The sequence below is a fragment of the Magnolia sinica genome, chromosome 17 (genome assembly GCF_029962835.1).
Source record: "Magnolia sinica isolate HGM2019 chromosome 17, MsV1, whole genome shotgun sequence".
In the NCBI taxonomy this organism is placed as follows: domain Eukaryota; kingdom Viridiplantae; phylum Streptophyta; class Magnoliopsida; order Magnoliales; family Magnoliaceae; genus Magnolia; species Magnolia sinica.
Genome location: NC_080589.1, coordinates 45,042,731 through 45,068,485, shown reverse-complemented (window position 1 = coordinate 45,068,485; position 25,755 = coordinate 45,042,731). Strand labels below are relative to the sequence as shown.

Genomic DNA, 25,755 nt, shown 5'->3' with positions numbered 1-25,755 from the left:
TACTCTCTCTCATATGCCATATGAATTTTTCAAACCCTAACGGAAAGAAGAGAGAAAAGAGAAGAAGAAAGTGAGGAAGAGAGAGAGAGAGAGAGAGAGAGAGAGAGAGAGAGAGAGAGTGAGAGATAGATGTTGGGATCTTTCCCTGACGCTCCACGTGCTTAGCCACCACTCCTGTGTCGCTATACGAGCGATACCAATCCCGTTCTTAGGTAAGAAAACCTAACCCTAATCTGTTTTAGGGTTTCAGATAGTGTAAGTTATGAAATAGCTAACCTAATTTATGTTATAGGTTGCCAATCTGCCGTAGACAAAGACTTAGCTTTAAAACTGAGTTCGTTACGAGTCTACCGGTGAAAGGTGCGGACTATAAACGTATAGGTTATGATTTTCAAAGCTTTCAATGTCGGTTAATGATTTATAACTGATGTGGGTGCTATTTTACATGCAAAATGCGTCGTCTATTTCGTTTTACAAGTATATATAAACTATGTGACATATAGTGTATTCTATGTATATGTTGTGATATTTGAATACGTATGGAATTTGGAATTGTACCTAATATGATTATCTGTCGTAGATAAATGCTTGTTATATATGCGACAACTCCTTAGCGAAAGGACTTGCCCTAAATCACGCCACGGCCAATATACGTTATATATGTTAAAGTGTGTAGCCCAAGTGTTTATGGAAATAAATAAATGAATATGGAACCCGGATTCATGCATGCCATGATTATCCACCGTGGGGATATGCGTGTGGTATACGGGGCAACTCCCTAGTTTAAGGATTTGCCCTAATACGTGTTATCACCAACATACGTCATGTATGTTGGAATATGTAGTCTAAGTGTTTGTAGAAATGTCTGAATGGACAAGTGTGTAATAAATTGTAGTTTATATGGGTATTGAGAAGAGATTCTCAACTACCTTAACGATGTGTATGATTTCCTCCATGTAACTTATATTCTTTGTCTGATTTACTTAGACACTGCCTATGTGTAAATTTATGGTTAAGTTGAAATCCATCAAATGCTCACATGCTTGTATGATTGGAATTGTTGATCCATTATTGTTTTGATTAGCTTGTATGATTATCTGTTATAGTTGATTTTGTTTGGGACTATAGAATAGTCCAGGCAATCGGTAACAGGAATTGAATAAGTAGCTGAGGTTGATTTCGCCACATAGGACGTGATCGATGAATCCGAACCGTACTTGGGATGTTGGCAGTGGTTAAGCCACACGAAGTGCTTTTACACTTCATGTCAATCAACTCAACGTGCGCTCGTTGAGCTCGTTAAGTAACCCGATTGACCCGATGTATGTTCACCACGTATGGACACTACTGATTGAATCTAAGGTACCAAACTCACTAGTGAAAACCCTTTAACTTTGGTACCTCAATCCTCTAAGACTCATGAGCCGGGCATGGTGGTATGGGACACCGTGGTCGAGCTGTCAGCCTACACTGGGGTGACGAGCCTCCCTGTAGTGACCAGTGAGCAACACAGTCTCGTGAGCTGAATACGGTGGTATCGGACATTGTATTCGAGCTGTCGGCCTACACTGATAAGGAGGCGAGCCCTTTGTAGTGACCTCAAGCGTATGCTAAGACTGCGTAGAGGCGACGAGCCCTTACGTAGCAATAAGAGTACACTAGGCCTGCACTGATAAGGTGACGAGCCTTTTGCAGCGACCTAGAACCGCAATATCGTATGAGAATTGCTAGGACTGATGACCCTAGAAAGGATCATTGTTTGAGAATTAATTTAAGGGAGGTACCTTAGATTCTCAATCCTGCTATATGAAAGGGACTAATAATAACTCGGTAATCACACTCATTCCATCGCACTGCATGTGCCCCGGGTTGAAGAGCATAGAGGGAAGAAAGCATGTCGCGACCGTAAGATGGTGTCGCACGAGGGAGTGTAGGCGAGGGCATGCATCATGCTTACATTTCATCCTTGCATTAATAAGAGTATCTAGGAATGTCTGATATGTCTGCTTTATCATTACTGCTTGACTGAATTGATAACATGTTAACCTTTGCTCTATGGTTCCACTGAGTTGATCACTCACTCCCACGTTACGGGACAGTGTTTTAAACACCAACCAGACCCTGTCTTAGTTGCAGATGATGATGCAACTCAAGAGGCAGAGCCCGATTACTATGACGATCAGGATGAGTTCTCATATATGCAATTCTCCGGTGGTTTCGTTTAGGCCATCCAGATCGACAGGGCTTTAGGGTTAAACTTGTAGTGGACTATCACATTTTTGACGTTTTGTATTTGGAAACAATACATGTAATTATTGACCTGGCAATGCATACATACTTTGAGGAGCTATACTGTGTTATAACGCTATACATATTAGAGTAAGTCTTCCGCTTATGTATTACAACTGTCCCTGGATTATATTTTGCTGCTTTGGATTAATCTTATTCATGTTTTATGCACTAATACAGACAACATTTAATCATCATTAAATATGTTGCATAAGTGATGCGTTGGAACTCGGGAGTTGGACTTTTACTCGACACCCGATTTTCAGGGCGTTATAGTTAGGAAGTCAAATCCGCTCTCGAGGTTCACCTGGAATGAGTTCAGGTCGACGATTGGGGTCAAGTTCGCAACTCAGAGCTTGAACGTCGACGAGAAGGTCACCAAAGCTTAGATTCAGGGTACGACTGAGTAAGAGAGGCGATCTTCTTTAAAACCCCTCTGTTTCCATTTTTCTAATCAGTGTTTTTTTTATATCTTGGCATGATTTTGTCTATGTGAAGCTGTAGATGCTGATTTGGGTTGGCAAGAAATGTTCCTTCTTATATAGTATTTAGAGTTTGAGATCTGTAGCATTTTCCTGATGCGGATTTTTTAGAGTATATTTTTTCTTATTTTTTTAGTTACAAAATGGTATAGATCTGGAATTATTAGTTGATGCTTCTTCCATGTGGATTTTTTGGAGTATATTTTTCCTTTAGTTTTATGATAGTTTGTTCTATTAGTTCTTGATCAAGATTAGTTGATTTCATAGACACATTTACATTTGCTAGATTGAGTTCCTCACCTTTGTGACTTTTTTCTTTAACGTACTTGATAACTCATGTTTGATCCGTATGTTGGGACCTCTTTGATTGATATATATGTAAAATGTTGTTAGATTAATGATGCACACATACTGTTCGATAAAATGCTCATGTAGAGATGTTTCTTCCTGGAACGCTCATCAGATCAAACTCTGCACGTCTTTATCATGTTATGGCCTTTAATCTGAAGTGTTCTCTGGAGCAGTCTTTAGGTAGGTCCCATTTGCCACTCAATGATGAATATTTGTAGCTAGATCATTAAAGCATGATCTAGCCCTAAGCTTACTCCTCGACACAACACAGCGTAGGTCTATAGGTGGGTCCTGCTTAGCATCAAGTCAACGTACTTAAGTCACAATCTCAGCTTTGAGCTTCTTTTCAACTGGGCCTCATGAGATCTCAATTCCGTCTTTCATAAGTTGTTTCTTACGTGATATCACTTGAGTCTTTCAGGAGTTGTTTCTTGACAACAAGATTCTATCTTCAACAATATGCAGTTCATTGTCAAACGGGTGCTCCTGGAACAATAATTCTTTTAGCTTGTATCAAAGGACCCTAGCCCTAGACTGACCCTGAATCTGTGCCTCCAGAATGGGTCGATGTCTATTAAAGCTCGACTTGTGGCCATTGGCACGCCTTAAATCAAACTGTCCCGATTAGATTGATCATCATCCAAGAATCAGAGTGGTCGTAGAATCCTAACCTTTGGCTAGTGAACACCAGTTTGAATTAGTCAGATCACTGGATAACATTTGCTTTAACAGGCCATTAAGTGGCCGTCTGCATAATTCTCAGTTTATTGTCCATCTATCATAATTTGGACAGTTTCGCCGATTTGGCTACTAGTTGCCATGAGATCTATATGAGTTGGGGCTGGCAGATTCCAAACTTTTTTCTATTTGAGTTTATTTATTTATTTAAATCTTAGTTGTCAAAGAAAAAAAATCACATTTAATTGAGAATTCAGAATCAACTCTGCAATGGATTCCAATTCAACTAAACCAGGAAAATATTTATGACCTTTTTATAATTCCAAAAAACACCCTGAGAATTAAAAAAGAAGAAGAAGAAAAAGCATCTAATGCTTTGAGGCAATGAGACTAGCAAGATTGCCTAAAAATCTTAGAACTTCCTCTCCTAGTGATGAGATTAGTTCCGATTTTAGGATCCGCTTAATGCATGGCACGGATCTTGTGTAAGTGTGCCACAACTCACCTCTTAAATATTCCAAGGTATAATCTTTTTGGATTCTTATTCATGAATAAGACCGATAAGAGTGGTTGAAATTCTTATTTTGGTATAATCTTTTTGTATTAGTAGCTATCATATGGTTGAAGGGGTGATTGGAGCTTGGCTGGTGGATGTGTTAGTAGCTGTTATGTGGCTGGTGGATCTATCTATTTGTAGGGTGCTCTTCAATCTTTTTGTATTAGTAGCTTAGGTATGCTGAAAGCAACCCACAATATGCTGAATCCAGCATTTTCTTGGTCAAATTCCAACAACTTCAGGTATTTACCTAACAATAATAACAACCAAATTATGAAAGAGTTGATTGTATGAAAGAGTACTTGAAGAATTACTTTGTCATAAGCTCCTTTTTATTTTCTTTTTCAGGTTTAGGCAGCAAATCATGGCAGTGGTGGTAGTAGAACTTCTGTTTCTGAGGGCGTGGAAGCATCTGCCATTTATATTCACTTTAAGGCAGCAGCGGGTGAGGTAATAGATCCTCTGTTTCAAGTTGACTGCTTCATGTACACATTAGCAGGATACCACATGCTAACCATGGGATGGCTGAAGTTATACTTTTCTTTTCCTTTTCTTTTTCCGTTAGCTATTTGAGCTAACTTTATTGTTGGATGGTTTTTGTCCTTCACAATTAGCTTTTCTTTGTTGAGTTTTATACATTGTACTGAATTTTTAGTAGATTTAAATTCATAACATCACTAGTATAGTTTGGATTCATGCCGACTTTTTTAGTAGCTGTTGTTTTTCTTTTTTAAATCAAGTTTGAGGAGAGAAACTCTCCTAGGAAGGACATTAGAGCTGCTCACACGGTCTGTGATTTTAGGTAAGTCTTGTGATTGGAAAATTGGATTTTCACTATTATTTTTACCCCAATCCCAATGTTACTCAGAATTAGAATTTCTACAATTGGCATTATTTTAGTGTTTGGATGACTTAGATGAGGCTTTGGGTTGGTCCGGACTGGATTGAGGTTGTTTTGGGATTAGACTTACATAGACTTATATGGACTTGGATAGGATCTTAAGGTTTCATATAATCCATTCGATTCCAGTGCTATCAAACACTGGATGGGCCTCCTTTTTTGTTCAATGTATCATCACATCACCATAGTGTTCTCTATTTACTTGAGAGAATGATCGCATATGTTCGGACATATGGTAATTATAACAGGATTTGAGCTAAGTGGGGCCCATCATGTTAGGCCTATATCTCAAAATCCAGCCTCAAGTGGGCCACACCAAAGGGAATAATAAGGGAGATAAGAGACGAGATGCGCAAGATTCATGGTTCAGATTCCACATACACATCATAGGTGGTCTCCAAACAGCTACGCTTCGATTGATCATTCCCCATCTACATATATCAAAGGCTATCTCAAAACACAATCATTTAAGATCACCAGCTAAAAACCTGTGCAATCTACCATTAACCTCAATCATGCTACAACCAACTGTTTTACTAATCCCTGCATCATTCATCACAGCCCTCCATCATGGATTTTATATGATTTTATATATTAAGAAGGTTTTTGTTAGATTTGTGCTTTAGTAGGAGTTTAAAACATAATTCCTGCTATGTTCTTGGAAATTGGTACAGGAAAAAAAAGATGGCGTGGACAGAAGACCAGACCATTTCTTAAAGGAAGCGCTCCTGCCCAATTAGCATTTTTTGCAAGCTGAATACCCTATGTGTGCATCTGCAGCATGTAGCATTCTTTCTCTCCCTTTCAAAATTTTTTTTTTTTAATAGGTTGCACAGTTTGATTTTCTTCGGCACAGTTGCAGTCAAACACCTATAGTCAATATAGCAGTAGTTCCCTCTTAACTAATAAAGGTAATTTGGTGATTATGAAATGCTGATCTACCTGTCACTTCTGTAAATGTTAGTAAAGATGGGATCCACATTCCTTTTTTTTTTCATACTTCACCATGGTTTGATGATGAAAACAAATGAATTGCTTCCTAAACATGTAGCATGAAAAGAAATGACATGTTTACCTGATCATCTGCAGATCACATGCACAGCCATGAAATCCTACCTGATCACCTAAGAAGAAGATGCCCATGAATTTTTAAGGTCAGTTGTTTAAACTAATTCTGGAGTTTATGCTGCATCCATCTGGACATATATTTTATCATTTCAAATGCATGTAATGATATCCTGTTAATGGGTGATTTTGGCAGGTATGCTATTGATACAATGCAATTTGTGTGCCTTAAGGAAGCTGGTGCAAATGCAACAGACCCTTTGGCAGGGGAAACTACTCTTATACAACTGATTTTCGGGGGTTACCTTCGATCTAAGGTACGTCTATGATCCTCGAGATCGAGAGCATTTTCATCAGATCTTTGTATTCTTTTTTAGTTCGAGTCATTGTGGTTTCTGTAACAAAATTTTGTACCGAGTACTGAATAGCTGCTGGAAACTTGAATGGTTATTGCGGATAAGGTGCGTGAAATGCCAAGGCAAGTCTGAGAAGCATGAACGGATGATGGATCTAACTGTTGAGATACATGGTGATATTGGAACTCTTGAAGAAGCACTTGCACAATTTACGGCTACTGAAATCTTGGATGGTGACAATAAATACCACTGTAGCAGGTTGTTTGGTGCTTGTCTGTTTTGACTTAAAGATGTATATTGTAGTCAATAGGTGCCAGGAATGACATAATGCCAATCATCATTGTCTAAACCTTATCCCGACTAATTGGGTTTGGCTACATGAATCTTGTTTTGCCATTCACTCGATCAAGGACCATATCGTCAGTTAAACTGTAGGTCAGCAAGTCTTTCCTCACATGCTCCACTCACATCCTTCTAAGCCTTCCTATTGCCTTGTTAGAGCCTTGAACCAACACTCTCCTAACAGGTGTAGGAGAATCTTCCCATGGTGGGGCTGATTTTGTAGCCATGGACACAAAGAAGAGGGGGTGGGAAGGTGGGCCAGAAGCAGCCAGTTCATAGGAAGTCCATTGATACATTTGGGCTGAGAACATCACAGTATAGAGGTGTTACAAGGTTAGTAGGAGCCCTCTTTCTCTCTTCTTGTTTTTTGGTTGAGTTTTTTGAACAAAGGAATTGCATTTATTTACGATACGCATCTGAAATCTTCTAAAGGGCTTCTTTTTTTTTTTTTTTTCTTTTGGTAGTGGTGGTTTCTTTGTTTGTTGAAGATTTCTCCGTGTCCGTAGGCGATATTTTATAAGATAGAGAGACGAAGGGACGGAGATAATGATAGGAGAAAATGGAGTAAAGAAATAGTTGGTTTTTCCTCTATCGCGATTTAGGTGCAGCATCTGTCGCCGCCCTCGGAGGCCCACAAGATGAGTGTTTCAATCATCGGAACCATTCATGTTCTAGAATGTATGATAAATGAGCCAGATTAAGAAACTTGCACAGAATGAGTGTTTGTGACTATCCATGTCTAATTTTGAGTTTAGAACAATGAAAAAATGATTTTCAATTGGTCGCATTTAACTCCAAAACTCAGGAAGTGGATTGCGTCCTGTCCCCTCGAACTCGAAGATAATCTGTTCAGACAGGTCTGTGGGGCCCATCGTGATGTAAGGGTTTTATCCATGCTGTTCATTTTGCCGGATATGAGCCCAAAATTGAGAGGATGTAGATGGTTCCAACTGCATGAGGCCTCAGTTCATTTTGCGCGACTCATGATCATCGTCTGTCGCCGCCAGTGGGCCCACATGCTGGGTGTTACGATGATTGGAATCGCCGATCTATTGTCTTGTTCTTCTATTTGTGTAATTATCTAGCATATAATATAAGTAGATTACATACCCCACTCTCTCTCTCATACAATGAACAAAGAGGTTTAAAATTATTCTTAAAATTCCGTCCTAAATTCTAACCATTGGCAACATTAATAAGCATTTAAAACTATTTCGAAAATTATGCTTAAAATGTGACCATTGGCACCAGAATGGTTTAAAACCGTTCCTAAAATTCCGTTTCTAAAAATTGAAACGGTACCCAAAACAGTTCTGAACCGTTCCTTTTTTTCTGCGACGCCTCATTTAGGAACGGTTTTAAACCGTTCCTAAATGACGATTTTGGTGTAGTGCCAATTTCAAATCATTGATGTGACCAACCTGATGAGTGGGCTATCAGGATTTTTGGGATAGGCTACACTCATTGAGCGGCCCACTTTGTGAACATTCAGGATCCAATGAATGTATAACTGTGGAGCTTTCGTTTAGTCCATTTGGATTGCAGTGGACGGTTATTGCATTGCTCTCAATCACCACCGGACGTGCAACGGCTACATAGAGAAAGATTGAGCCCTTGTTGTAATAATAATAATAATAAATTTTGAGTCCCACCGTGGACATCCAAAACTCAAATGGGCCTTAGAAAGTCTAAATGGTGGGCATTTATATATCTTTTTGCTATAACATGCTGTGTGTATGTATGTATGTATGTGTGTATATGTATATGTGTATGTGTGTGTGTGTGTGTGTGTGTGTGTGTAAGTAAAACACATATACACATAAACAAATTAAGACTGCTTACAATCACTGTTTTTGGCTTCAATATCAACTTTCAAGATCAAAGGGAGGCGAGGGGCGATGGTAGTCGCAATTATAGCAGAAAGACAAAAAAGAAGCAGATTAAAAACACACCAGCTTGCTAATCAAGCTCTCAATAGGACTATTAATAAGTTCGGTATCGAATTTTGTCTTTAAAACAAACAAAACATCTCTTTCTATAGAGATTTATAAAAGTACTATACAAAAATTGTGGATAAAATCTGTGGGCGAATAGTACGCAGTTTTGGCAACTATGCAGTTTTACCATGTAATTTTACTATTTGCTACAGTGATTTTGGCGTTTCTTTATATCGTGTTGTGCTATAGTAGCTTTTTTGGCTTTTTCTGATGATTGAGTTTTTTCTTTTTATAGATGGTTGTTTGGCATTTTGGTGTAGTCAGTGCTTCAGGGCTTCATATAGAACCTTCATAGCAATAGGATGCATCTTCATATATAAAAGCCAAACCTCCTTACTATGAATGACAAAATTAATACTTGAAAGGAAGGCTAGTGAACAACATTTCTCTTATCCTTAGAGCTTTTTTATTTGTTATCTTTTTTCTTTATTTTTACTAGGGTTAGGGTTTAACACTAGGGTGATAGCTTTCGAGATATGAAATTATATAAATATTCTTATTTTTTCTTTGATCTTTTATCTTTTTTCTTTGTAAGTTTTAAATTTATAAGCTTCCAGTTTCGCACATCCAATCAGTCCAATGGAAGCATCCTTACATGATGATTAGATAAATAAAAGATATAGTTGATCTAATCATAAGGTAGTCCAAAAGATAATCCATTTTATTTGAAAAAAGCTTTAAACATGTTGTGGTAAAGATCTAAGAAGTCTAGAATTACAGAATCTGACAGTACCTGTTCAGGATTTGTACGAAGTTAAAGCTGTCTAAGCATGCTCTTAGAGTATGAAACAAAGATAAGTAAAAATTGAAATTGAAATATTGTTAATTGCTTGTGTATTTAATTGTGTATAACACTCTGAATTTGTACACGAGGAATGACAATAAACAACCAAAATTACAATGAAATCAAATTTCTCATAAACAAAATATAACTTAATCAAAATTTGAAAAAAATCCTCATCTACTTGACAATCGCTTGAGCAAACATCGTTTATTTGTTAAACAACTTTAGCCAGTTCGTACACAATTGCCACCAATATCAAAATGATGTAACCATTAGTATGCTTTGATATCTTAAATATTCTCTAGTTTAGGGCATCTTTTTTACCTTCCAACAGTTGTCTTCAACTTTTAGCATATTGTGATTCCAACTAGGTCATTTGTTCTAAAATTCCTCAATCTACTACGGGTTACTTAATTTACAATGCGGTAATAATCTTATCTCGTATGAAATTTTTTTATTAAAAAATGAAGCCTATAATAAAATTACATCTATTCTAAATAAAATATAATTAAATTTTTTTTTTTTTTTTAAAGAATATATGGATATCACATTTTCCATAATACCTTCCACCATCCGACCATGCTGTTGTTTTGGCCAAAGAAAAAATTTACTCGACCAATTAAGCCTACACCTTACAAAACAAATTGACAGTTGAAAATGTTGGTTGAAGTTTTCTAAACAATCTCCTATTCCTAACATCAGTAGCCAACCCACATGATGAGTGGACCAAATTCATCTTTTGATGAGACATCTACATGTACGGTCAAACTCACTTGATATATGGAATGGATAACATGCAAGGGCACGTCGTAGCTTGAAAAGGATAATACAATTATGTTAAAATAAGGGACATGTTTCAATGATAAAAATTATTTATCTGATGAGTCTCACCATAGATATGCAATGCCAAGAAAAATAAAAACTCAAATCCGGCTAGCTCATCCATATGATAATTTATCTACTTTTTTCATCATCTTAACCTTTGTTTTGAGGGTCATTTATGGAATGTGGAAGAAGAAGTAGAAAAGAAAGGGCAGGGGGGAGTCACCTCAATCTCTCCTTCACCAATTGCCCGAAAACCTAAAGACTGCCCCGACCGATCGCCATCTCAAAGACCTCCTTCATCACATCAAAGTATTTAAGACCCAGCATGTTATATATTAAATCTCTTTCGGCTATAACAGGTTGTGTATAGGTATGTATATGTATATGTATGTGTATGTGTATATATATATGTATGTGTATATATATGTATATGATTATGTATATGTATATGTGTGTATATATGTATATGTATCCATATGTATATGTATGTAAGTGTGTGTGTGTGTGTATATGTACGTATACATATACATACAAATACATATACACATATGTACATATACATATACATACATATATATATATATATATATATATAGACACACGTGTGTGTGTGTATGTATTTGTATGTTGAGCACGTGATTTGTCACCATGCTAGGGGTGTGTGTGTGTGTGTGTGTGTGATATATATATATATATATATATATATATATATATATATATATATATATGTATCTATATACGTATATGCGTACATATATATATATATATATATACATATATATATATATGTATGTATGTATTTGTATATATACGTGTATATATATACATATATATATATACATATGTATGTATGTATTTGTATATATATGTATATATATATATATATATATATATATGTGTGTGTAGATACACACACACACACATATACAAGGGAGATTTTCTCTTTGATTTTGCATCAGGATATGGTATTATGACAAACATTGGTGTGGAGTTCAGGGCAGTTCATGATGGAATCCTTTTGTGATTGGAAAAAGGCGTCTCCCAAATCATAGTGGAATCGGATTCGGATATGGTGATTAAGGCTTTCAATGAGGGGCCAATATTGGGTGGGCTTGGAAAGGTTGGAAAACCATTACTGAAAGGCTCCGTGGGCTCGCTTTGGTGATTTTCAAACACATTTTTAGAGAGGGCAACAGCTTGGCGGACGACCTTTCTCGAGTGGGAAGTGTGTCCCAATCTCGATCTTTTTTCTCCTGCACTGCTGATCTTCCTTGGCAGGTGCGGGGCATCCTTTTACTTGACAAGGTGGGGTTCGAAGCGATTAGAGAGAGAGATTTAATTTGTGCCCCTTCCCTGCTTTTCTTTCCTTTGTTTCCTTTGTTTATTTTGTCCTTGTACGGTCTTTACGATAGGTCTTCCTTTAATCCTTTTTTTTGGAGGAAGACCCGAAGCGTTGTAAATTTTTGCTCTGAATGAATATATCACAGTCTTTTTGAAAATAATAATAATAATAAAAATAAAATAAAATGCACACACACACACACACACACACACACACACACACACACATATATATATATAACTAAAGCATATATACACATAAACAAAGACGGCTTACGGTCACTGTTTTTTGGCTTTGATATCAACTTACAAGATCGAAGGTACACGTACATATCATATATATATATATATATATATATATATATATATATATATATATATATATATATATATATATATCTGGAACTTCACATGCTATGCGGTATCTCGCCCCTGGTACATAGCTCTATAGCTGGAAAACTAAATTTTTGGAGGAATGCGTCGGCTCCTAGTGCAGCGCATAGTCTTTTTTGCTATATGATGCCTATCCTTGTTCTCTGGGAGATATGGCGGTCCAGAAACAATGCTGTTTTCGAAAACTCCCCTATGAACACTCGGATATCAACGGCCCATATCAGATGGTGGGCAAACATGCTTTTAGGCGCAGATTTAATGGAAGCTATTGACTGGAAGCACGTGAAGAGACCCACGATTTTGGTACTTGTTCAAAATAGAACTACCCCTTCCTTGGTGAAATGGGATAAGCCATCCCCGGGATGGGTCAAATTAAACGTGGACGGATCGACGTTGGGTAATCCTGGATTTTCAGGTGGGGGTGGCATCTGCAGGAATGAGAACGGTAATTTTCTTTTCGATTTCACTGCGGGCTACGGGGTTGCTTCTAATAATATGGCAGAACTCCGTGCCATTCACGATGGGATGCTAATCTGCTTGAGAAGGGGCTTCGACAAGGTTGTTGTTGAGTTGGATTCAGAGTTGATGATTCACTGCCTCTCTAACCACGCCACGACCCATTGGAAGTGGAAACCATGGCTGAATAGAATCAACCGATTACGTCAGCGGGGAAATTTTTTTTTCGCTCACATTCTAAGAGAAGGTAATGGCTCGGCAGATGGTTTGGCGCGGGATGGAAGCCACCTTAAATAATCTTTAATCCATCTTCACCCCTGATCCCTTCCTTCTACAGTCCATGGCATGATCCTTTTGGATAGGGTCGGGCTTGGCGTGCTCAGATCGACCGTCTAACCCAGTCGTTTTTCTATTTTTGGTTTTTTGGGGTGGTTCTGGCAGTTAGATAGTCAGCTTCCTTGTTCTCTATTTTCTGTTTCTCTACTCATATGATAGGTGTGGGCTGTGTCCTTTTTGTTCAGCCCCATCCAAAATGTTGTAATTTCCTGTGATTAATACGAGCAGTGGTAGCAGCCCAATTTTTTTTAAAAAAATTATGTGTATGTATATATACATACACACACACACACACACACACACACACACACACACACACACACATATATATATATAACTAAAGCATATATACACATAAACAATGACTGCTTAAAGTCACTGTTTTTTGGCTTTGATATCAACTTACAAGATCGAAGGTAGGCGAGGGGCGATGGCAGTCGCAACTATAGTAGAAAGGGAGAAAAGAAGCAGATTACAAACACAAACACACTAGCTTGCTAACCAAGCTCTCAATAGGACTATTAGGAAATTCGTTATCGAACTCTGTCTTTACAATAAAGAAAACATCTATTTTTATAGAGATTTACAAAAGTACTATACAAAAATTGTAGATAAAATCCGTGGGTGAATAGTACTCAATTTTGACAACTTTGCAGTTTTACTGTATAAGTTTACTATTTGCTATAGTAAAAAGTGTTATAGTAATTTTGGCGTTTCTTACTACAGTGTCGTGCTAATGTAGCCTTTTTGGCCTTTTCTGATGATTGAGTTTTTTTTCTTTTTGTAGATGGTTGTTTGGCTTTTTGGTGTAGTCAGTGCTTTAGCGGTTTTATGGCTGAGCTTTAATAAGAATGACTTTTGGCTTGACTTCAACCTTTTGGCTCGTCTTCAGAAGAAAATATCGGCATCGTCTTCTTTTGGAGGGGATGTATAAGATTCTTCATATTCAAGATAAGTAGATCCCTAGAGGCTGGATACTTGATCTTAAAGGGCAATGAAGACAGATTTGAGTTCGGCTAGTTCTTTCTTCAATATTGCTGCTTCATCAGGCTTTGAAGTAGAAATAGCTTCTTTGAAGGTTTTTGGCTTTGTTTTTTGAAGAATTGATTGTTTAGTTGCTTCGAGAACTATTTAAAAATTAAATTTATTCCACCATTTAATGTAAGATGTTTGGAAGAGTACTTTGGCATTTTAGTATTCAGAGGGGTGAAGTTCGTACTTTCATTTTAAGATCCATGGAAGTCCATGTTTGGCAAAGTATATCATTACAGAATGAGCAAGGAATTCGGAATTCTATTATTTCTCCGTTTTGGCGTAGTGTGCAAGGAGGACTAAAAACTTCCTAGGCATTTCAAGGAAGAGTAGGGGGGGCCATTTCATAGGAAAGAGTAGTGATTGAACTCCCTATGGCTAAAAACTTCCTAGGCACACCTTAATGTTTCTATAGTGTCTATTTTCCATCCAATCTATTGACAAGGTCACATATTCCTGGCTGAAGGGAAAAAAACAAATATTAGCTTGATCCAAAACTTTAGTGGCCCATTAATGGTCAATCACCACTCTTTTCTATGGCATGGTCCACCTAATAATTGCATCTGCTTCATTTTTGGGATAATTCCCTAAAATGATCTAAAAAAAAATAGATGGACAACATGGATGCATAATACATAGATCGAGCACCAAACACTACAGTATAATGTAACACTTTTTCAAAATTATTAAAATGACCATCTTTACACTTTAAGAAGTGAAAGAACCATTGGCCTTCTTTTTTTTTTCTTTTTTTTTTTTTTAGATTTTTGTTTTGTCTTTCTTTAAATACTCTAGCTTCCAAAGATCAAATGGGCCACACCACACCACGGTAAAAAGTGAAAATCCCACCGTTGGAACCTTCCTAGGGCCTTGATGTTTATACGCCATCCCACTCATTCACAAAGTGAGCCTATTCGAATGGAGGAGATACAACACTATTTGCCAGATCCAAAACCATAGTGGGTCCAAGAATACCTCCATGGTGAGAATTTCCATTCCCATCTAGTGCGGCCCAGTTGAACTTGATTCTTCTTAATTTTTTATCTCGGTCCTAGTATGGTGATGCATTGGATGGATGGAGTGAATGTCACGCAAACATTAGTGTGGGACCCATCGAACTTATCCTTACTCTCTGTAATAGGTATCCAAGACAAGTCTTTAAATAGAATATGGCCCTATAACTACTAAGGGAAGAGATCCTTTCCCGACCGTGCAAACGCATAGCAATATTAATCAAAATAATAAAATATGCAAATTACGTATAGAGAGATTTATCTGGTTTTCTTTTGGTACGTCTAAGAATTCACCTCGATGCACTATGGTTAAAGGCAAAAAACTATATAACATCTCTTAATATAATGACTCTCTCTTTCCTATAACATAATATATATTATCCCGAATAATTTAACTTTATATAAAATTTCATATAAAATTATAAATTTGTCCTCCGAAGATTAGGCTCCATAGATCCTAATACTGACCTCTTCCACCAGCAAATGGTACCAATGTTCGACGTCGGACCCTCCATTTAGTGTGGCATGAATATAAGAGATCATCCAAACTACCCATATGTTACCAAACACCCTGAACATGCCATGTATCAAAATGAGGGTCTGACCACTGGACCAATATTTTTCTGTGGGGGCCACCCGCGCTGTAAAATGCTTTTATTTTTATACAGAATATCTGAAAGCATAAATCACCTTATGAACAGGTCAGATCTCATGCACGTGTCACATTTAGACACTTGAGTAGGCATGAGATCGGGTACAACTGTTACTCATGCTTGAAATTAGTAATTTAGGAACCTTCTGAGCAATACGACCCATCTTCATATATAACCTTCCTAGCAATAGGACGCATCTTCATATATCTACAAGAAATATCATCATCTGCGGCGGATTCTTACTGGCGGTTCTGTTGATGATATCATATGATGAATTGATGGTTGTTTAGTACATTATAGCTGGTTCTGCGACCTGATAGTCATGTGATTTTAGAGCTTCAAATCTAGTACAAATGCCATAGTTGTTGTTGTTGTCTTTCTTGGCAAGCATAAAATTCCATCCAGTCATTTCTCAGTTTTTCCTCAGTGCTGTTTGATATGAATGTTCCTGCTGTTTGTAGAAGAACTGCAGGCATGGCAGCTGAGACCACTTCTCATCACATTATTGCTGAAGTGTGCAACATTCGCAGGAAGACAAATAAATCTTCTTAAAAAAAGGTGAAAGAGCGTGCTTCTTTCTCCCAAAGCAATTTATAACCTCTTGACAAGAGTGCAGGATCTCATCCATGCTCTGCTCGAGTACTTTCAAGCGCATCTTATCAAGGTGAATGTGGCCAACAAGGCCTGTATCCGCTTCTGAACTTTCAGGTATTTGTCGATGCCTTCGGTATTCAATGGAGAAGTCAAAAGCAACATCTTTTAAAGTGACTTTTTTCAAACGATTCTGAACTAAATATGTTGCATTCTCCTTGCAATGCATTTTCCCATAGAAGCACTCATTCAAATATAGAATAACTTTCCGATCAATAATATCATTCTTGAAGTTAACTTTGCACAAAAGTATTTCCTTCATCGATTCCCATGAAGAGTTATTGCTCTGAGAAGAATCAAGAACTGCTTTATATGCAGGATTTGATACTGCAGTAGCAGCTAATACACCAACCGGTTCACCAGCAAGAGAACTGCCAGGACTATTTTTGTCCACCTGTCCATACTCAAATTGAATTATAGAATTGCTGCAGAGTTCTCACTGTCCCATCATAACAGATAACGACATCTCTAAGTGTGGCCATTAGATTTTTAAACAAAGTTCCTGGTTCAGTAAGTCCTCTGGAAGAACGGATCAACACTTCCCTGGATGATATGGAATGGACCAACTCTTCATAGGGGGTCAGACCTTGAAAAAAGGAGCTCTTAACTAACCCAAATGCCTTAGAAGGAGAGTCAACACCATTAACAGAATACTTATTTTGGAAGTAGAAACTCGTATCCTTAACCAAACGCACCAGCTTTCATATTGGATTCTTCTTCAAAAAAAAAAAAAAAACTCCAACTGCAGTTGCATTTCTTTTAGGCAATCTTGAAAATAATGTAGTTGCCATTTAGAGTCCAGACCCTCAATATCAAACAACCAAAACAATTACACAAGAAGAAAATGTTTGGATTATTCTTTTTGTGCACCTAATAGCAATTTTTTCTCAGTCAGTGTTAGCTTGAAAACATTTCCATTATTGGAGTTTACATCCAAAAAGCATCCCTAGTAAATAATAATGTGGGCATCCATTTGTTTTTGCTGTGGTTTTATTCATGAACATGTATTGGAGAAAGCTGCACTTTCAGATGAGTATTTTCTGAAGAGGAAGCTTTTTATCTAAACTTGATTTTCTACTATGGCTTAATCTATCGGTATATTCAGGAATTTTTTTCTTTACTCTCCTACTTTTGTGGGTATTGCCACTGGTTTGTCTTAACGAGAGCAATGGGATTCCCTACAAAGTTCTTCCCTGTTTTGTTTGCAATCCCTCGCATGGCTAGCTACCTATCATGCTGGATCTGCAGTGTAGAGCATATGAGGAATTAAATGCACCTTTTTGTTGTAGCACCATGCATCTAAGCCTGAGCTAGGGTTGTATCTGATATGAGGAATTAAATTCAGCTTGTATTTCTAGCACACAAACACCCCCTCAGTATTTCTACTCATTTAAAAAATTTAACTCTTTACTTCTCTATTGTGCACCTCATTGATCAATTGTACGATTTCACAATGTATGTATTGTGGGGAGTTCTAGCATACTTCTTATTGATTGCATGACATTACGGTTTGATATCAAGGATAACCGAAGTGAGCTGATATGAGTGCCGAATACCCAGCATATGCTAAAAAGCTCCCTGAAATATGCTGTAACTGTTGGCCTGGCTTCTTTCAATACAAGATTTATTGTTTAAGTACCTAGAATTCTCTCGCCTATTATTTTCTAAGAAAGATTCAGTGATGTTTCAGCAATAGGTACACCTGACATGGCATCCATTATTTTTTTTAAAATTATTTTATCTGCCTCACATTTGGGTTCTGTCCTATTTTTGAACTTCTAATGGATGGAGTGGATATCCTAGGGACATCAAGGTAGTTCTCTTCTATTTGTTTTCTTTTCTGATTTCTTTCCTTGAAAGTTTTTTCTTTGTCCAACTTCATACATAGTTTCATCTACAGACGGTTGGATTCACTTCTTTCAAAGACGAGAAACTTCTTTGAAAGTGGGGATTATGTTCTTCTACCAAACATGTATGCAAGTGCTGGCCAATGGAACAAAGTGACAAGAGTGAGAGAGGCAATGAGAAACAGAGGAGTTCAGAAACCAGAGCCAGGTAACAGCCTCATCGAGCTACATCCAACAATTTAGCCTGAATCAGAACCAACCAGAAAATGGAATGAAGCAGTTGGTACTACAAAAACATGAGTTATGCATGCATTTACTTCTTGAGTAAATTCAGAAAAAAAGTACTGCCATTTTCTCTTGAGATCCAGAATCCTATAAATAACATCAGCTATGAGTAATTATCCAGTCCTGTCACCTGCAATAGTATAGTACCACGGGGCAAGGTACAGGGATCCAAATCACTATTTTGATGGGGCTCACCATGGATGGTGGAATACCTCATAAAGCTCCTAGATTTGAATTTCCCAACCCCTTTATTTACTGTCCTATTGATTTTTTGTACTTGGAAAATCTAGATAGCAATTGGAGTTCATGAACCTAAGTTAATACCCCCTTCAAACCCATATGTCAGGTGAATGCGTTGCTCCGTCTGGTGACTCTTAACAGCTTACCTATGGGCAGTGGCAGTAACGTCATTTGCATTTCTTAGATATGATTAATATGTACATAGAGATTGTGTACTAGGCCAGGGTTTGGCCTAATAAGTTTTAAAGTAGGTTTGGACATAGAAAATCTGATCCATGTTAGCCCAGTGCAGGCCTTGTAATATGCATTGGGGAGTCTTCCGACTCAAGGCGCTTGCCTACCATAGGTGAGCTGACCTGGGCCCCACAGGATATTCATGGGTTAACGAGTTCCTAGAATGATGAAAACTTTGATAATCTGGCAGAGTGAGATGGATGACATACAGGCACTTGGCAATTACATAGGATTGTGTACAGGCCATTGATGAGTTTGAAAAACCATCATTTTTTTCCGTATATAATGTGGCCCACCTGATGACAGGCCTGACCTGATTTTTGCTAGAGTTAGACATATCTAAACAATTTATTTTTTTATCTTAGTTTAATTATAGAGGGCACATCTAAACTCGTCTAATCTCTTTAATTTAATCTTAGTTTTATAAGATTATGATTGTGATTTGAATTTTGCATTTGCATGTCTTTAATTTATTCTCTTTTGTTTCTTTTCTTTTTACATGTGGTCACTTGGTCATTTCAAAATACAAAGGCACCCATTAGTGTTATAATGTTGCCAACCCACCTCCATTATTTGAAATTCACCAAATTCTCCCGATGTGTTGAAAACTTCGTTGAATGCTCCTTATGTTGAAACTGAGTGAGACATTAGAAGTTTGAAGTAGCTCCAGATGAATTGAATTACAAGGTTCCAATGCATCAGGTTGTGTGAATCTTTTCTTTTCCTTCTCTTTCTTTTTTTTCTCTTTTTCCCGGTTTCTTTTTAGTTCTAGGCATCACACAAAGCTGGATACTCCAACTGGTTAGAAGTATACTGGATATTAGATGCATCATAAACTTATTGTTTTGAAAATGCAGGCTGAAACTGACAGGGAAGCAGGAGGAAACAATGAATCATTAGTGAAGTTTAAGTCCAGCTAGTCCTTTAGCCATTGTCTACTTATAGAGACCAAGAAGCATTAGCGTAGAACAGATACAAGGCAATAATTTATTTATTTGTATGGGGTTTTGACAAATCTCTTGATGTGGATCAGGTGAAGTTCTATAAATCCTTTACCTTTATGAGTGTATTCAAGTGCTTGTAGTAGGTTTTGTACTTGGGAGTACTTCACTAGGGGTGTTAGACAACTTTATCTGAAGGAATGCTACTCTTGGACCTACATCCATGGTCATTCACATGTGTAGAGTTGGCACACGTGCATGGTCCAAATTTCTTTTGTCCTTTTTGTCCTTTTTGTTTGTTGGTAATTTGTTTGGTATACCAAATCTTGCTAGTGACATTTTTGGTCACTGACCAATGAGCTCACTTGTACAAACTGAAAATCGAAATAGTATTCTGTAATCCTTCAGACAGAACAATGTATAATACATGTTGTACATCATGCATACCAACTGTTGGATGAATTACCTCAATAAAGAACGTTTTGTGTGGATCTCACCTGTGGGACCATCTTTTTCTATCGATGAATGGGCACACATGGATGTATGGTTGAAGACTATACCATTGATGCCCCTTTGGATAAAAGTAGAGCTAGTCTGACCATTTAAACTTTTCTTTCATCATTATGTGTTTTTACACCTTATAAATTTGATGAACTTTAACCATTTTTGCTTTTTAGCCCTGTTTGAGGGGATACCATTCCGATGATAAAAATGCAATTGCCAAAGTAATTTTTAGTCTGTCCAAATACATAAGGATCCATCAGAGGGATGTTTCAGATCATCAAAATATACAATCATGTGTGCTTGGCTTGTCCATAATTGCTTGAGCCAAGAAATGGGCCTCAACCACTAATTATCCTTATATCGAATGCTTGCACAGATGCATTGAGGTCAGAAAGCCTCGAGCTTGTGCAACCCAGCTCTCTTACAATCTAACACAGGCCTGGATAGAAGGTGTGTAATGTCCAAGCTTTCCATCAGGTGGTTCCCCACTTCTTGATGCCACGGTCCAAAAATCAGGCAAGTCCACTCCATGTAAGGATCACCCAAAGCAAGGGCCCCACACCCTTGGCTTATTATTATTATTATTATTATTATTATTTTTCTTACCAATCTTCATTGCTTCAAAATATAATGAAGGGTTTCCATAATGTTTGACTTGTATTATGTATTTATCTTTGGTTGTAAGATGCTTATTCAAAGTGGAAGTAACTATATAGAGTGTAGGCTCAGGGGTCCACAATGCTTACATGGATGCATGATCAAAGCTACTCATCAGGTACAAGCCACTATATGGCTTTCCTTGTGCTAAATTTTGGTCCATCCATATTGAGTTGCACGCTAGTTAATGCTTCTATAAAAAGGCTCATATTGAGTTGCATGCTATGATGTTTATGATGCAGTTTTATCCTTGAAGAAAGAAGGGGAGAAAAATCTGTCCACATATTTATAAAAAAAATTCCATAGCTGTTCTCCTCTATCTGCTAGTTACAGGTATTTATTAGTTCCTTTTATTTTATATCAAATTTGTTTTTTGGTTGTTTTATTTTGTTTTGTAAACTTTTGTCTTTGCATTGGTAACTGAAGGTGGAGCATTGGTAATAGAGGGGGGCTTTGCTGCTTCATATGGGGATGGATATGGACTTCATTCGGTATGGTTGTTTTTGCAGGAAATATTTATGACTGAAAATTTAATTTTAGGTGTAACTCAGATTATGAGTGTACATACTGTTTTATTACCTGACCTCTATGCATGGCAGGGTGGTGCTGACAAAGGTCCTCTATATGGCATGAGTTCTCTTGTTCTTGGGGTGCATTTGAGAAGTCTCACCTCGGGCGTCGCTGAAGTCCGTTGATTTTTTTTTCCTTTTGCTTTTCCTTGTGTCTCAATCTGTAAATTTTCTGTCCATTATGTAAGCTTTCATTCTCAGGCCCCCTGTAATGAGGTTGGTTGTAAATGATTTATAAGTTGTGTTTGAATGCTAATTTAAGCTTGTAAAGGTCTTTTGATTTAGAAGATTCAGTCTAGTATTTTTTCTTTCATACTATGAAGGATTATCGGCATTTTAAACAGATTTTATTGGCGTTTTTAAATCTCTCATTATTACTGTTACAGGTTTTACCGGCGTTTCTTGCAAAATTTACCTACATTCCTCATATCTTTTAGTGGCGTTTTAAAGTTTTTAGCGGCGTTTCTTAGAGTTTGTGCGGCACTTCAGATCATTTCTACCGGCGTTTTTATGGATTTTACCGGTGCTTTTATAGTTTCTACCGCCAGTCAGCAGAGCCGCCAGTAAATGATTATAAGCGCCGCTATATGTTAGATTTAGCGGCGGCCGCCAAAAACGCCGATGAATATTAACGAACGCCGGTAATTAATACGGCAACGCCCCGCTTCTGCGGCAGCAGCCCGACCGCCGGTAATTATTATACCGGCGGTGTTTTGGACTTTTAGGGGCGATTATGGCCGCCGGTAATACCTATTTTTCTTGTAGTGTATATAAAAGCCAAACCTCCTTACTATGAATGACAAAATTAATACTTGAAAGGAAGGCTAGCGAACGATATTTTTCTCATCCTCGACTTGATCCACACCAGGTCGGCTTCTGTCAACGAAGATTCTACTGACCCCTTCTCCTCTCCTCCTGACGAGGACCCATTGTCCCCTTTGTCCACTGGAGTAGCCCCCTCTGCGTCCTCTGGTTGTTCAGTCGAGGATCGATTTGCCATTCACAACTCATGGGATGCCCAGAAATCCCTATCGCTCATCATCATCAACGGCAATCGTAGGTTGGACATGGGGCGAAGGTCATCTGTCCCACCATCACTATGAGAAGTCCCATCCCACTGGCCAAGCATCTCAGGCATACCGGTAGAACTACCGAAAACCCAACAAAAAGAAGAAAGAGGGGAAGACAAAGGCCTAAGATGGAAAAATGAAGCTCACCAAAGAAAAGATGATCGCCTGAGAAGACAACTCAAAGCCTCTTCGAAAATCGCATGACGCCAAGGAAGAACGAGTGCAGTAGGAGCTAAAGGGCAAATAACCTTGCCTAGCGTTAGGGCGCCCCTTTTTATGGCAAGGCCACCTGCACAACATTCAATGCCCACATTCAATGCACTACCAAATATGACTCCTCGACTCTACCTCCTCGACACGTGGAGTGCTCCCACTCGTTGCCTAGCTCCACGACTGAGGACAAGCCACGCTTCATCACCCTACACACCAAGTGCCGGAAAGGCGCCCAGACAGCCCACGTGATCTCGAGCCACGACACACCACCTAGAGTACGGTGTGTCATGATTGCAGATTTTCTTTGATTCACGTGCACGCCGTCATACCCTACTTTAATGGCAAGTTGGTGATCCGACCTAACCTTAATAGACCTTTTTTTTTTTTGCCACACAAAAACCATTTGAAAGTATTAACTATTAAAGGTAAACGAGGTCTCAAATCATGCTTTACTAACAAAGCCAAATAAGTAAAATCCTATTTCGGTCTACTAATATTTCCTTGTGGAAAGGGGGGAATGGTATAGTGCTTAGCGCTTCCCTCCGCCACCTCTGAGTTTTGGGCCTTTTGGTGCGGCACCCTTGGGAATGCTACCCTTCGTTTGTGTCTTCTGTGACTTGGCCATCACCTCCACTTTCTTCGCGTTCTTTTCATCCTTGCTTTTCTTGACCCTTTCCTTAATTTCTTGAAGAGCAGCTTCCCGAGCAGCATCTCGAACTTCCACTTTCTTAGTTCTTTTCTTTTGGATAACCTCTAAGGTAGCACCAACTATCAACCTTGAATATGGCTTCTTGGTAGTACGGCACCTCTTCCTCACAGCTTCGGCATGCATGTCTGTTTTTATGCTACTTCCTGTACATAGCAGTCCAGGTAAGCTTGGATAGCTTCAAACGGTTGTAGAAGTACCACTTGAATTTTGAGTTGGCAAACAGGAAAACCTGAGAATCTACACATATAAATCTAATGCCCTTCCCAGGATATATCTTGGCACCACTAAAGCGGTAGAGTTCAATCTTGAGAACCATGGCTACCGCAGCTTCCTCCCTAAACCTGAACAGACCTACTTCTCAAGCCCACTAGGTGAACTTGAAAGTAGGGGGGCATACTATTGTAAGGAAAATAGGACGACTAGCAATGAAAAGTCAGGTCAGAACCTTGCACATTCCACCAGGACAAACACAACTGTAGGTTCGACCTCCCACTCTGAGGCCGAGCAGGAAGTGAGGTCGATCTCGGGATCCTATCGACAAGTCGGAAGACCTACCGACTTATTCGACATGAACTCGAGCATTCCAAGGGGCTCAGGTCGATGTGCATCCAAGTTAGCAGGCCCTCAGGTCAGCGGAGATCACCGACCTGATTCTAACCGTCTCTATGCGAGATCTCAACTGAAGATCTCGGGATTTGACCAGGATACAATCCGCTCGAGATCCCAGCCAAGAATCTTTGAAGATCCTCATGACACTTACAATATCTGAATCCTACAACAACTCATCCCTACCAAATAGGGATATCTCCTTTATGCCACCTCCTCTCCTCATCCATAAATAGGAGCAACCTCAATGGTGAAAGGTACTATTTGAATACCTTCGTGTTAAAAAATCGCACTGTTGGTTTGAATCAGGATAGCTTCATAGTATTTTCTAAATAAATTCGGGTGTTTGGGATGAAAATGATTTTGGGGTAGGAATTTTTTTGGAATCAGTATATTTTCTGGTAATTTGGCAAGTTTTGAATCTAGGGTTAAAACCCTATGTTTTCCTTTGAGTTAGTATTCTTCAACGTTTGGCTGAGTATTTGGCTGTTTTCTCTCAATGTTTTGGTGAGGTTGTTGAGAAGAGGGAAGGAGAGGGAAGAAGGTATTGGAAATTTCAATTTCCATTTTTTTTCTTTTGCTTTTGTTTTGGCCTTTTGAGGGTTGGCTTTTGGTGCCATTTTTGGGCTTTCCCTTTAAGAATTCATGAGAATGGTAATCAAGTAGAGAGTTTGATTTGCCGGGGATAAACTCAATGTCGAATTCAAATATGGCTAAGAGGGCTCCCCATCTGGCAAAATTTTGTTTTGACGCAAGATTTTTGACATCTTTCTTCAAAACTTCTTTGGTTGCTTTGCAATCTACGTGCAAAATGAACTTTTGGTTTAAAACATAGATTTGGAATTTGAGAATGCAAGAAACCATCGATAAAATTTCATTTTTTATTGTAGATTAATTTTGTTGTGTTTGGTTATAAGTTCCAGAAGAAAAATGAACAAGTTGTTCTTATCCTTTTGGAGTTTATTGGTAAAGGATACCTCCGTATCCAATTTTAGAGGCGTTTGTTTGGATTATTTTTGGAAAATCAAGATTGGAAAGGTTGAGGTAAGGAAGACTTTTGACTTTAGTTTTTATGTTTTGAACTGCTTTGGCATGCTCTTCTGACCAAGATGATTTTGGTTTTTTGCACAAAAGATTTTGTAAAATTGATATATCTTTGGCTAAATCTTGGTAAAAATCATATATATAATTTAAGCATCCTAGAAATCTATGGTGTTGTTTTTTATTAGTGATTTTGTCAAGAAATTTTTCTGCAAAGCCTATTACTCTTTGGATTGGTTGGATAGTATTTTGGTAGATTTTGAAACCTAGAAATTGTATTTCAGATTGAAAGAGTTTGATCTTTCTTTGAGAAAGGACAAGACCATTTCTTTGAATAG

At 38.0% G+C, this 25,755-nt stretch overlaps 2 long non-coding RNA genes and 1 pseudogene across 4 annotated transcripts; 2 read left to right on the top strand and 1 right to left on the bottom strand.

Annotated features, from left to right (window-relative positions):
• Positions 1-5,567: 5,567 nt before the first annotated feature.
• Positions 5,568-7,843, top strand: LOC131230900 (uncharacterized). 2 transcript variants are annotated; one of them, XR_009164130.1, is made up of 5 exons: positions 5,568-6,040; positions 6,347-6,411; positions 6,519-6,639; positions 6,784-7,113; positions 7,205-7,843. It is a non-coding gene; the product is annotated as an uncharacterized LOC131230900 (long non-coding RNA). The 2 variants fall into 2 exon arrangements; XR_009164129.1 differs by lacking the exon at positions 5,568-6,040 and having other exon boundaries at positions 6,078-6,411; positions 6,751-7,113.
• Positions 7,844-20,906: 13,063 nt separating this feature from the next.
• On the top strand, positions 20,907-22,034 carry LOC131231291 (uncharacterized). Of its 2 annotated transcripts, XR_009164277.1 has the most exons (4): positions 20,907-21,083; positions 21,238-21,327; positions 21,452-21,700; positions 21,809-22,034. It is a non-coding gene; the product is annotated as an uncharacterized LOC131231291 (long non-coding RNA). The 2 variants fall into 2 exon arrangements; XR_009164276.1 differs by lacking the exon at positions 21,809-22,034 and having other exon boundaries at positions 21,452-21,769.
• Positions 22,035-23,436: 1,402 nt separating this feature from the next.
• Positions 23,437-24,102, bottom strand: LOC131230769 (large ribosomal subunit protein eL24-like; annotated as a pseudogene).
• Between the last annotated feature and the right edge of the window lie 1,653 nt (positions 24,103-25,755).